Source organism: Oncorhynchus kisutch, linkage group LG4 (assembly GCF_002021735.2).
Source record: "Oncorhynchus kisutch isolate 150728-3 linkage group LG4, Okis_V2, whole genome shotgun sequence".
NCBI classification, from domain to species: domain Eukaryota; kingdom Metazoa; phylum Chordata; class Actinopteri; order Salmoniformes; family Salmonidae; genus Oncorhynchus; species Oncorhynchus kisutch.
Genome location: NC_034177.2, coordinates 72665400 through 72677300, shown reverse-complemented (window position 1 = coordinate 72677300; position 11901 = coordinate 72665400). Strand labels below are relative to the sequence as shown.

The 11901-nt window shown below is 41.2% G+C and overlaps 1 protein-coding gene and 1 long non-coding RNA gene across 2 annotated transcripts in view; one reads left to right on the top strand and one right to left on the bottom strand.

Moving 5' to 3' along the window:
- Window positions 1–404: 404 nt before the first annotated feature.
- On the bottom strand, window positions 405–2215 carry LOC116373899 (uncharacterized). Its single transcript, XR_004209612.1, has 3 exons — window positions 2167–2215; window positions 1571–2058; window positions 405–1453 (listed from the first exon to the last, which is right to left on the bottom strand). It is a non-coding gene; the product is annotated as an uncharacterized LOC116373899 (long non-coding RNA).
- A 6390-nt stretch (window positions 2216–8605) lies between these two features.
- LOC109889968 (protein tyrosine phosphatase receptor type E) overlaps window positions 8606–11901 on the top strand; it is a 47290-nt gene continuing 43994 nt past the window's right edge. The window contains exon 1 of the mRNA XM_031823580.1: window positions 8606–9000. The gene's annotated coding sequence lies outside the window, so the exon portion shown is untranslated. The remainder of the gene's footprint in view (window positions 9001–11901) is intronic.

Genomic DNA, 11901 nt, shown 5'->3' with positions numbered 1-11901 from the left:
ATTCACATAGTGAGTAGTGTAAAGATTAAGACTAAAAGTGGTAGTAACCTACAATAAGGAACAATTCCAGGTAAATGGAAAGTGTCCAGATAAAAATTACCCAGATACACTTGTCAAGATTGATGGGTCATGTGAAATAAATGCTACAAGCCCCAGCCACATCCAGCGGTGGAAATTGTCATACTTGAGTAAAAGTATAAATGATTTCAAATTCCTTATATTAAACCAGACGGCACAATTGTTATTATTGACAGATAGCCAGGGGCACAATGTACTTAAGTATCAAAAGTTTAATTACAAATATAACCCATTTCAAATTCCTTATATTAAGAAAACCAAATGGCAGAATTTAATTATTTTTTATTGATAGATAGCCAGGGGCATGCTCCAACACTCAGACATAATTCACAAATGAAGCGTGATGATGTGTTTAGTGAGTCTGCCAGATCAGAGGCAGTAGGGATGTTCTGTTGATAAGTGGACAATTGTCAAATTGTCCTGCCAAAAGTACTTTTGGGTGTCAAGGAAAATGTATGTAGTAAAAAGTACATTATTTTCTTTACAAATGTAGTGAAAAGATTAAAAATATATATAAATAGTAATGTATACCAGATACCACAAAAAACTGCTTAAGTAGCACTTTAAAGTATTTTACACAACTGCCCAAATACCTTCACACCAGTACATTAGCATACTTTATATACTGTTACACATGCACTTATCACATAGTATTCCAAACATAAGTTAAGGCCATGAAACCTGTTGAAACCCGAGTGAGTTGTTTTTTGCACATGTACAGTATATAAACAGATGCATGCACCATATATTTATGTGGACACTTGATACTTATACATAACACAAAATCATGTTACGACCAAACATATCAATATTCATTTTATATATCAATATTTTGCTAAGTCTTGCTAAGTGGAGGGTCTCTACAGAAGGTGTAAATGGTACAGCCAAATGGTTACTTGCATAGTAGCAATATCAGAAATAGTGTCATTATAAATCAAATATACAGTATGTACAATAACGATATCAGTGATAGACGAGGTAGTTATATGCATACAATCAGGGGTAAAGTGGTTGAGCAGCAGGATAAAAACAAATAGTAGCACCAACGTCTGGCTTGTGTGTTAGGAGAGAGTCATGTGAATAGAGGCACTGCAGATAGTGCTGATGACTGGTCCGTCCAAACCACGCGTGAACAAGGAAATCTATATTCGGAGAGCCTGTTTCTGTTCTGCCCTTTTTTTTGCTGCAGGGCATGTGAACTTGTCCCTGATCTTGTCAAAAATATAGTTTGTCTAGCTGTGTCCAGTCCAGATGATGCTTTTAAAAGGCAGACCATCTATGAGAGGAAGGATGTCAGCGTTGCGCAGCAGGTGAAACCTGGTGCCGACAGTCCGAAAGCACCTTGGCGACAACACCAGGAACCAAAGCATGAAAGCTGTAAAACAGGGAATAACAACAAAACAATCAGGAGACATTTACAATCCTGCACAACATCAATTTACCTCCCAAGTTTAGATAAGAATAACCTCATACAATGAAAATCATTTTTTACCTGAAGTGCTGGTACTGCTTTATCTGTGGCAGCGGCCTGAAGTACGGAGTCAGGTGTTGTTGACAGCCATAGCTTTCCACCAGCACCGTGCCATCCTCCAGTCCAACTAGATGTGGGATATTGACCCCGTCACAGTGCTGTCCTTCACAACACCAGCAATCTCAGACAAAGTGTTCACTCTGGTCTTTCTAAAGAGCTTCTTGATGAGGCCGAAGCACCAGTCAGGGACAAACTTGGTGTGGCCTATGATCCGGAAGTGAAGGTCCAGATTGTGGTGGAGCTTGTGCTTGGTCCACCAGGCACAATACCAGAGCACAAACTTGTTCTTGTTTTGGCCACTGCAGTTACCACATTTCAGGTCCACATGTGTTTTCCCCAACTCCATACTTGCATGCATAGTTGATGACTGCGCTGCTGCCTTTGCTTGCTTTTGCCAGCTCTCTTTTTGATGGCTGGTGGATTAGTCAGGCATGTTCTACTAATTGAAGCTGAAAGACAAATTCCAGATACAAATATTATTATACAAATAGATGTGAAATGGCATTCTGAGATATAAATACACTTGATTTGATTTGTAGTCATATAGCCCTTCTTACATCAGCTGATATATCAAAGTGTTGTACAGAAACCCAGCCTAAAACCCCAAACAGCAAGCAAAGCAGGTGTAGAAGCACGGTGGCTAGGAAAAACTCCCTAGAAAGGCCAAGTCCTAGGAAGAAACCTAGAGAGGAACCAGGCTGTGGGGGGTGGCCAGTCCTCTTCTGGTTGTGCCAGGTGGAGATTATAACAGAACGATCTAGAAGAAAAAGAAACGCACATCTATTTAGGAGAGGTGCTGGCTAGCGGAGTAGAAAACATGAAAATAAAAGAGAGCCGCACACTCTAGGAGCTCAGATGCAAAAATGTAATTTCCAACGTTTCGACAGCCAAGCTGTCTTCATCAGGGTATAATGACTATAACAGAACATGGCCAAGATGTTCAAATGTTCATAAATGACCAGCATGGTAAAATAATAATCACAGTAGTTGTCGAGGGTGCAACTAGTCAGCACCTCAGGAGTAAATGTCAGTTGGCTTTTCATAGCCAATCATTGAGTATCTCTACCACTCCTGCTGTCTCTAAAGAGTTGAAAACAGCAGGTCTGAGACAGGTAGCACGTCCAGTGAACAGGTCATGGTTCCATAGCCTCAGGCATAACAGTTGAAACTGGAGCAGCAGCACGGCCAGGTGGACTGGGGACAGCAAGGAGTCATCATGCCAGGTAGTCCTGAGGCATGGTCGTAGGGCTCAGGTCCTCCGAGAGAGAGAGAATTAGAGAGCATACTTAAATTCACAGGACACCGGATAAGACAGGAGAAATACTCCAGACAAGAAAGACCACGTCAGCAACTCAACGCACTCAAGTAACGCACCCCTCCTAGGGACGGCACACAACACACAGTTCACTTTACACAACTACACACAGTTCATACATGTTAGCTACTGTAGCCAGCCAGCCATCTAACGTCAGCTGGCTAGCTAACAGCAAGCATTAACTAGCAATACAAACGGATTGTCATAGCAGGCTAAAGTTAACCAATAGGTTCAATGGTAGCTAGTTAGCAATGCAAAATGGCATTCTGAGAAAACATCACTAATGTCACACCTCATGCACATAAGTTAATGTTAGCTAGCAAGCCAGCTACCTAACCTCAGCTAGCTAACAGCAAGCTGGGGACTTTTGTTTAGACATGGCACGTTGACATTAGCTAGCTAAAACATGAACTATAATCCCAATCCACAGAGTAACGTTACTGGCAATACAAGCAGATTGTCATAGCAAATTAAAATTAGGTTCAAATAACATTACGTTCAATGTTAGTTAGCAAGCCAGCCATCCATCAAACTCCAGCTCGCTAGCTATAACAGCAAGCTTTAGCCTGCAATGAAAACTTTGACAAAATTAGAAATGCATATTATCTGTAGCTAGATTCTTACCTGTATACATGGATGAAAGCTTCACGGCAGGCTGCAACCCCTTTTATAAGACATCCTATGTTTCCATTTAGTTTGCACAGCCTGTTTGGCCTGTTCCACTGATTTCAAAACGTGTTATTTTCAGGGTGAGAGAGTCAGCATTGCATGGCAGACAGCAGGGATCCGAACTGTAGATCCCAGTTCCTACATTTAGATATAAATCTCTTTATTATTTTGGTTAGGCCAGGGTGTGACATGGGTGATTTATGTGGTTTGTTTTGTCTAGGGGTTTTGTAGTTTATAGGATTGTGTTTAGTTATGTAGTCTAGGAAAGTCTATGGTTGCCTAGAGTGGTTCTCAATCAGAGGCAGGTGTTTATCGTTGTCTCTGATTGGGAACCATATTTAGGCAGCCATATTCTTTGGGTATTTCGTGGGTGATTGTTCCTGTCTCTGTGTTTTGCACCAGTTAGGACTGGTTCGGGTTTACACGGGTCTTGTTTTTGTAGTTTGTTCATGTATAGTTTTTCTTATAAACATGAACTTCAACCACGCTGCATTTTGGTCCGCCTCTCTTTCACCGGAAGAATACCGTAACAACATCGCGTAAAAATCAATACATAATAGTAAGTAAGGTTATCTAAACAATAATAACATCCCTAGACCATTAAAATAATAGACAGACAGAAAAAAAGGAAACAGAAGTAATTTGAACCCAGTCTGGTAAGAGAAGATTCATGTAGAAGTTGTCAATTTCAGGTTTAGAAGAAGTGACTGCTAATGTCACACTGCTTGCTTAGCGAGTACCAGTCAACCAGTCAACTACACCTCTTGCACTTGTGACTTAGACCACTGCGCCACTCAGGAGCCCCTAAATGCACGTGTGGATTAAATCGACTTCAGTACATGCTGTCAAAAGGCTGCATTCTGCAATAGGGACGGGAGTAACAGCAACCTAATTGTGTTGACAACGTTGTACATAAAACTACGGAAGTCCAGAGAGGTCATGAATAAAAAATTATTCCCTTTGCATGTCGAGATCACAATTGAATTATCTCATGATCACGACAAAACAGTTATGTTGTCTAGTTGTTTAACAAGATTACCTAGCTAGCTAGTTCGCTTATAAGACTAGCCAAATTCGCTGTTTGCTTGCATGTGATTGACTGTGGTCTTGGGGGTGCCTGGGAGACAGTGCTGCATGTCAGGCATGTTCACTGCTTAAATGCCCCATGAGGGCTTAGTTCCCCCATGAGCTCAAGGTAAGGGACATTTAGCTTGCGAACATTCTAACGTACAATATCAACGGATAATGAGCTCCAAACATAAATGAAAGCATGATGTTAGCATGAAATGTACCATCGCTAAGTGTGGCAAGCAATAAAAACGTATGCACTGATCGACCGTGTCCTCTGCTGCCTCAGCCATACTGTCATCAATACGCCCACTCCTATTTATAGTTTATCTCGTGATCTCGACAAAATAACTTTTGTTATGTCTTGATCACGAGAAAATTATCTTGTGATCTTGACAAAACAACTTTTGTTATGTTGTGATCATGAGAAATAATTTGATCTCGACATAACGAGGGAATCTTTTTTAAAATTCATAAGAGGGTCAAATGCGTGTTTCACGGCCAATGCGGGAGAGTTGGCAGCTCTGCTACTTAGCCTACCTGATGCAACATGTTTACAGAATGGGGGTAGTAGGCCTACAGAGTACCACAGTTTAAGTCATAATATCCATAAAACTGAAAGGTCAAACAGGGAAATGGTTCCAAAAACATTTCTCCAATAAGGGATTTTAGAAACAATTAAAATAAAGGTTGTGTTTCGTGTAGGCTTACCCTGGTGTGATGTTTTGATAACCTTGTAAATCTCTCTTGGATATCCTTGATATCAATTAGCATTTTCGATTCTAAGAGTAAATGGAGCTGAATATATTGATAAAAGTAACCTTATCCGAGAGGGATTTACATGGTTATCACAACGTCACGCCAGGGTAAGTCTACACGAAACACAGCCCATATTTTAAGTGTTTCTAAAATATCCTATGGGATAAAGGAATGGTGGAAAAATGAGGGAACCATTTCCCTGTTTGACCACAAGGTTTTATGGGTATTATGACACCTCCAATGTAGGGCCTATGTCAAGTTAGGCCAATTTATTTTGCTCCTTTTTTTCTTGCTTTCTCCTTGGTCTTGAGCACATTAATGCAGTTGCCAATGATAGCTCCCTAAACCTTAGTTCAATCAATTCGGCACCTATTGGAAATACTCTTGCATCCTGTTCTACCAACCTATCACCTCCTTTGGTCCTGAGACACTGGGAGATTGGGAGAATCTCAATTGTATACTCCTCACATCCTCTCTCCTCACCACCTTCTCAAAACCGATTTAATGAGAAAGCTAGTCCCTCCCCTCTGACCTTCTCCTCCAATGGGTCTTGAGAAGGAGAAGAGGAGAGGGGACGTATGCAATTGAGATTCTCCCACAGTAGGCCTATTGTGTGTGTGTGAGTCAAATCAAATGTAATTGTATTGGTCACTTAGGCTTACACATACTGTATTTTGCTGAAGCTATCAAAGGTAGCTCCAATAGTGCAGTATTACCTAACAATACACATAAATAAATAAATATCAGTACGAGCAAGGTGCAAGTCTGTAATAAAATGAGAGAAAAAAATAAAAAGATATATATATACAGTACCAGTCAAAGGTTTGGACACACATACTCATTCAAGGGTTTTTATTTATTTATGTACAGTATATATATTCGGGACTCGGATGTTTCTCATTCTAATATTTATTTTAAAAAATGTGTATTGTTAGGTATTAATGCACTGTTGGAGCTAGAAAAATAATAATTTCACTGAACCTGCGATAGCATAGGCAAAATACACTACATGACCAAAAGTATGTGGACACCTGCTCATCTAACATCTCATTCCAAAATCATGGGAATGAATATTGAGTTAGTTCCCCTTTTGCTGCTATAACAGCCTCCACTTTACTGGGAAGGATTTCCACTAGATGTTGGAACATTGCTGCAGGGGACCAACTGCTGCTTGCTTCCATTCAGCCTCAAGCATCAGTGAGGTCGGGCACTGATGTTGGGCCATTAGGCTTGGCTCACAGTAGGCATTCCAATTCACCCCAAAGGGGTTCGATGGGGTTGAGGTCAGGGCATTGTGAAGGCCATTCAAGTTCTTCCACACCAATCTTGACAAACCATTTCTATATGGACCTCGCTTTGTGTACGGGGGCATTGTCATGAAACAGGAAAAGGCCTTACCCAAAATGTTTCCACAAAGTTGGAAGCACAGAATCTAGAATGTCATTGTATGCTGAAGCGTTAAGATTTCCCTTCACTGGAACTTAAGGGCCCACAGTAGCCCAAACCATGAAAAACAGTCCCAGACCAGTATTACTCCTCCACCAAACTTTACAGTTGGCACTATGTGGGGCGACAGGGTAGCCTAGTGGTTAGAGCGTTGGACTAGTAACCGAAAGGTTGCAAGTTCGAATCCCCGAGCTGACAAGGTACAAATCTGTCGTTCTGCCCCTGAACAGGCAGTTAACCCACTGTTCCTAGGCCGTCATTGAAAATAAGAATTTGTTCTTAACTGACTTGCCTAGTAAAATAAAGGTAAAATAAAAAAAATAAAAAAATGTATTTGGGCAGGTAGCGTCATCCGCCAAACCCAGATTTGTCTGTTGGACTGCCAGATGGGGGAGCGTGATTCATCAGTCCAGAGAACGTGTTTCCACTGCTCCAGAGTCCGATGCAAGCTTTACACCACTCCAGCTGACGCTTGGCTTTGCGCATGATGATCTTAGGCTTGTGTGCGGCTGCGGAAACCCATTTCATGAAGCTCCTGACTAACAGCTCTTGTGCTGACTTTGCTGTTTGGAACTTGGGAGTGTTGCAACTGAGGACAGACAATTTTACTCGCTACATGCTTCAGCACTCGACGTTCCCCTTCTGTGAGCTTGTGTGGCCTACCACTTTGCGGCTGAGCTGTTGTTGCTCCTAGACATTTCCACTTCACAATAACAGCACTTACAGTTGCCCGGGGGCAGCTCTAGCAGGGCAGAAATTTGACAAACTGACTTGCTGGAAAGGTAGCATTCTATGACAGTGCCATTTTGAAAGTCACTGAGCTCTTCACTAAGGCCATTCTACTGCCAATGTTTGTCTATGGAGATTGCATGGTTATTTGCTCAATTTTATACACCTGTCAGCAATGGGTGTGGCTGAAATAGCTAAATCCACTCATTTGAAGGGGTGACCACATACTCTAGTATATATATTTGTATTTTATTTAACCTTTATTTAACTAGGCAAGTCAGTTAAGGACAAATTCTTATTTACAATGACAGTCTACCGCGCCAATCCTTAACCTGGACAACCCTGGGCCAATTGGGACTCCAAATCACAGCCGGTTGGGATACAGCCTGGAATCGAACCAGGGTCTGGCTCCCACTCGGGGGCCCCATATGTAGTGTATGTGTAAGCCTATGTGACCAATAAAATGTGATTTGACCCATGCACACTGTAGGCCTACTGTGGGAGAATCTCAATTGCATTCTCCTCGCATCCTCTCTCCTCACCGCTCAAACTCCATTGTAGGAGAAGATCAGAAGGGAGGGACTGGCTTCCTCATCCAATCGGTTTTGAGAAGGAGGCTTTTGGATGATGGTGTGTGTGTATACACAATATGGACAGCATATGAATAGAAAGTGTGTGTGTGTATGTGTGTTTTATAGTTGCTCTCGATTTTAAGTAGGCCTAATCCTACCAGCAGATGGCGCTGTTGACACTGTAGTATAGGTTTTGTATGAGAACTGGATGACAACATTAATTTACCTTGAATAAACTTGATTTAAGCTAATAATTAAGTGTGTCGCCTTAATTACTTATTAATATACAACATTTTAGATAGGCCTTTACATAAAACAAAAACGACACATTTAGGCTACCAAAATAATAATCTCATTTTAATTTTCTTCACTTTCGGCTAGTGTGCCTTGTGCCTGCTTATAATATCTTTATTACACTTATGCCGGTACTCGTGCGATATCACTTCAAAGCGTAAGGCAAGGTGGTTACAGCAAAAATACTTAATCATAGAGAAAATATTATCATAGAACGTCCAAGATCCTATCAACATCAGGAATGTGGATGATGCGAATGCTCTGCTGCGGTGCTCACTTACAGATTAATGTATGCACCCCGGGGAGGGACTAGTTCGCTCGTATTTCTAATGTAGGGACTGTCATAAGGCTTCTCTATCCGCCGAATAGCAAGATAAATCCTCTCCTAAGAGGTTTACGTCATGGAAGATAGGCTACATTTCCATATGCACTTCTCATAAACACCAGTGAATTAAAACATTAACGGAGCTTTTTTTTCCTCAGACACGAAACCATATCATTCCTCAAGACGCCGCGAGATCACATTTCCGACATCTACGGTAAGAATGCCTCTTCTTTGATGATGACTGTTATTCATATGCCAGCCTGAGCCTCGTTAGCATAAAACCAATTGAAATTGTATTATTGAGATATCACTCTAATGTAGGCTAACCATAGCCCACCCAATCATGTTTGACAATTAAATCCGCGTCAACGAGCTCTGTAAATAGGCCTACCGCATTAAGGCTAACGTTATATGGCAGATGTCAAAACATTTATTATCAGATTGTCCATGTAGCCTAGGTATATTGTGTGCTGTCTTCGAATGCAACATGAATCAATCGATATTTTGCATACCGCTGTTCCTTACATTGGCATGAGACAGAGGTTACCCCATGTAGGCAACGCCTACACACAGCCATACAGTAGCAGCCTACGCTACAGTAAATGTGGGTTAGTGGAGCAAGCCCGTGCCTCTTGCTCCCACCAATAATATTCACAAATGCATTCATTGATAACGTTGGATAACTGTGAATCGAAACATTTTTAAATGGCACATTTCTGAGCCTTCAGTAGCTCATATTCACCAGCAGTAGACTTTCACAAACAGGGCCGGCTCCAGGCAGAAGCGGTCTCTTTGGGCCCCCGCAACTCAGTTGGGGTCTCAATTTACAGTTGAGAGTTAGAATAGGAGAGTACACAAAGTTCAAGTTCAGAATTTGGTTGTGCATGAGAAGTTGTACTCTTGTTTTGTCAGCTACTGACAGTCGCTCAATAAGCCATGTCAGCTACTCATTATTAGATTGGTTAGTTAGTCAAGCCAATTATCTACACATCTAGTAAACATGCCCTAATACGGACCGGGCACACAGGGCACATGCCCAGGAGCCCTGACATCCAGGGGGTCCCCATTTTGATTTTGTGAGTTATCTCACTCAGATATCATTAATATGGCATAAGTCGTGGCAAAATGTGTAGAATTGCAGGAAATTTGCTTTAAAACTGCAAAAATGTCTCTCCACCCGATGGCAAAATATGTACAATTACAGGAAATGAACTTTAAAAATGTACATTTTTCTCTCCGCCGTCAAGAGAGGGACCACAAAAATATTTGCCCGCTTGATGGGAGGGCTTCTCAAACAAATATTGCTTAGGGCCCCCAAAAGGCTAGAGCCAGCCCTGCTCACACCTTCAGTGAAGGATGTTGAGGTTAGTCCACCTGGTCTAGACAGAGTTGTGAAGGGGTGAGGAGCAGAGAACACATTAATGCATATTTATTAGTAGGCTACCCAATACCGCAGGTTGCCTAATGTCTAGCTGTGCGTCTAAAAATGTGCTTGATACTGTAATTGTTAGGGGTGCAGTAGATATGTTATTTGTCAAATAAGTATTATACAAATTATTTCTGTTCATTTTTATTGTCAGTTAAGAACAAATTCTTATTTAGAATGACGGCCTACACCGGCCAAACCCGGACAACGCTGGCTGGGACAATTGTTCGCCGCCCTATGGCACTCCCAATGATGGCCGAATGTAATACAGCCAGGATTCGAACCAGGGTGTCTGTAGTAACACCTCAAGCACTGAGATGCAGTGCCTTTGACCACTGCGACACTCGGGAGCCCCAAGTACATAAGGACATGGAATTGTGTAAATACTTCAGCAATAACTTGTGCTCAACTCTGCATATGTTTATGTGCTCATCAGTGAGGTAATGTTGACTTTTCCATCTTGTGCATAACAGGAGCCTGCATTAAGCTTATCAGACAGCTTTCGGAGGGATTGGTTGATTGAATGAGTGAGTGAGTGGATTTGTTTGCATACCTTTCTGAAAATCCGATCCTCTTAACAAAGGCACATAATTGAAAGGATATACCATATGCAATGAGTAATTGCTCTGTGTAATGTAAGGAAAACTCTATTAGCCTGTATAACAGTAAATAGACTATGCGGCCCCATTTGGCAGTAATTGGTCCATTATTTGACGTAGGCCTAGCATTCAAATTAATCAATGTTCTCATGCATGAATTATAGATGTTGTTCATTCACAATATCAGTGTAATGTCCTTCAGCACTATCCCTGATCAAATGACCCAATAAAGCTATATAATTTTAGACTGATATACAGACACTTTATCCAGAAGTCTATGACTAATTTATTGGCTGTGACATTCTTTCTCAACCTGGAGATATGTGGGATGGAATTAGATACAGTGTGTTGCTCAAATGTAGATTATTCATTTCATGATTACTTTTTTTTCCCCATGTCAAGAATTCACAGTCCGGGGGTTGGTAATCACTTCAATAGCAGTGTCTTGCAGGTTTGTCTTTTGCTCAATTGCAATAAAGTTAGGCTGCGTTTAGACAGGCAGCCCAAATCGGATAATTTGTTTTTACTAATTGATATTTTGCCCAATCAGATCAGCCCTGAAAATGTGATTGGAGCCTTAAATACTTTATCTGAGACATTTCAAACAAATGGCATAATATGTGTATTTTGTGGGGAACTTGGACCTTTGCAAATGCGTACTATTCCCATGGAGTAACAACAATACCCTTCATGCTTTTGCTTGGACAAAATATTTTACCAACTGGTTTCTCCTCAGCATTCAATATGCTATGTCTACTCTTACAAGAAAGCAGAAGGAAAGGCTGATTGAAACAGCTTATCAGACGTGTCTACTGGTTTGAGTTTCCTCAAAATGGTTTAGCATTGAATATGTTTACAGTTTCTTCAGACAGTATTCACCTGCTTAAGAAGTCACATAATAAGTTGCATGGGCTCACTCTGTGTGCAATAATATTCCTTCATTTTTGAATGACTACCTCATCTCTGTACCCCACACAGTGCAGTCGAGCAGTGTATTTCAACCAGTAAGACCAGGGAGGTTTTCCAGTGCCTTGTGAAGAAGGGCACCTATTGGTAGACGTATAAAAATAAAAAAGCAGACATTGAATAT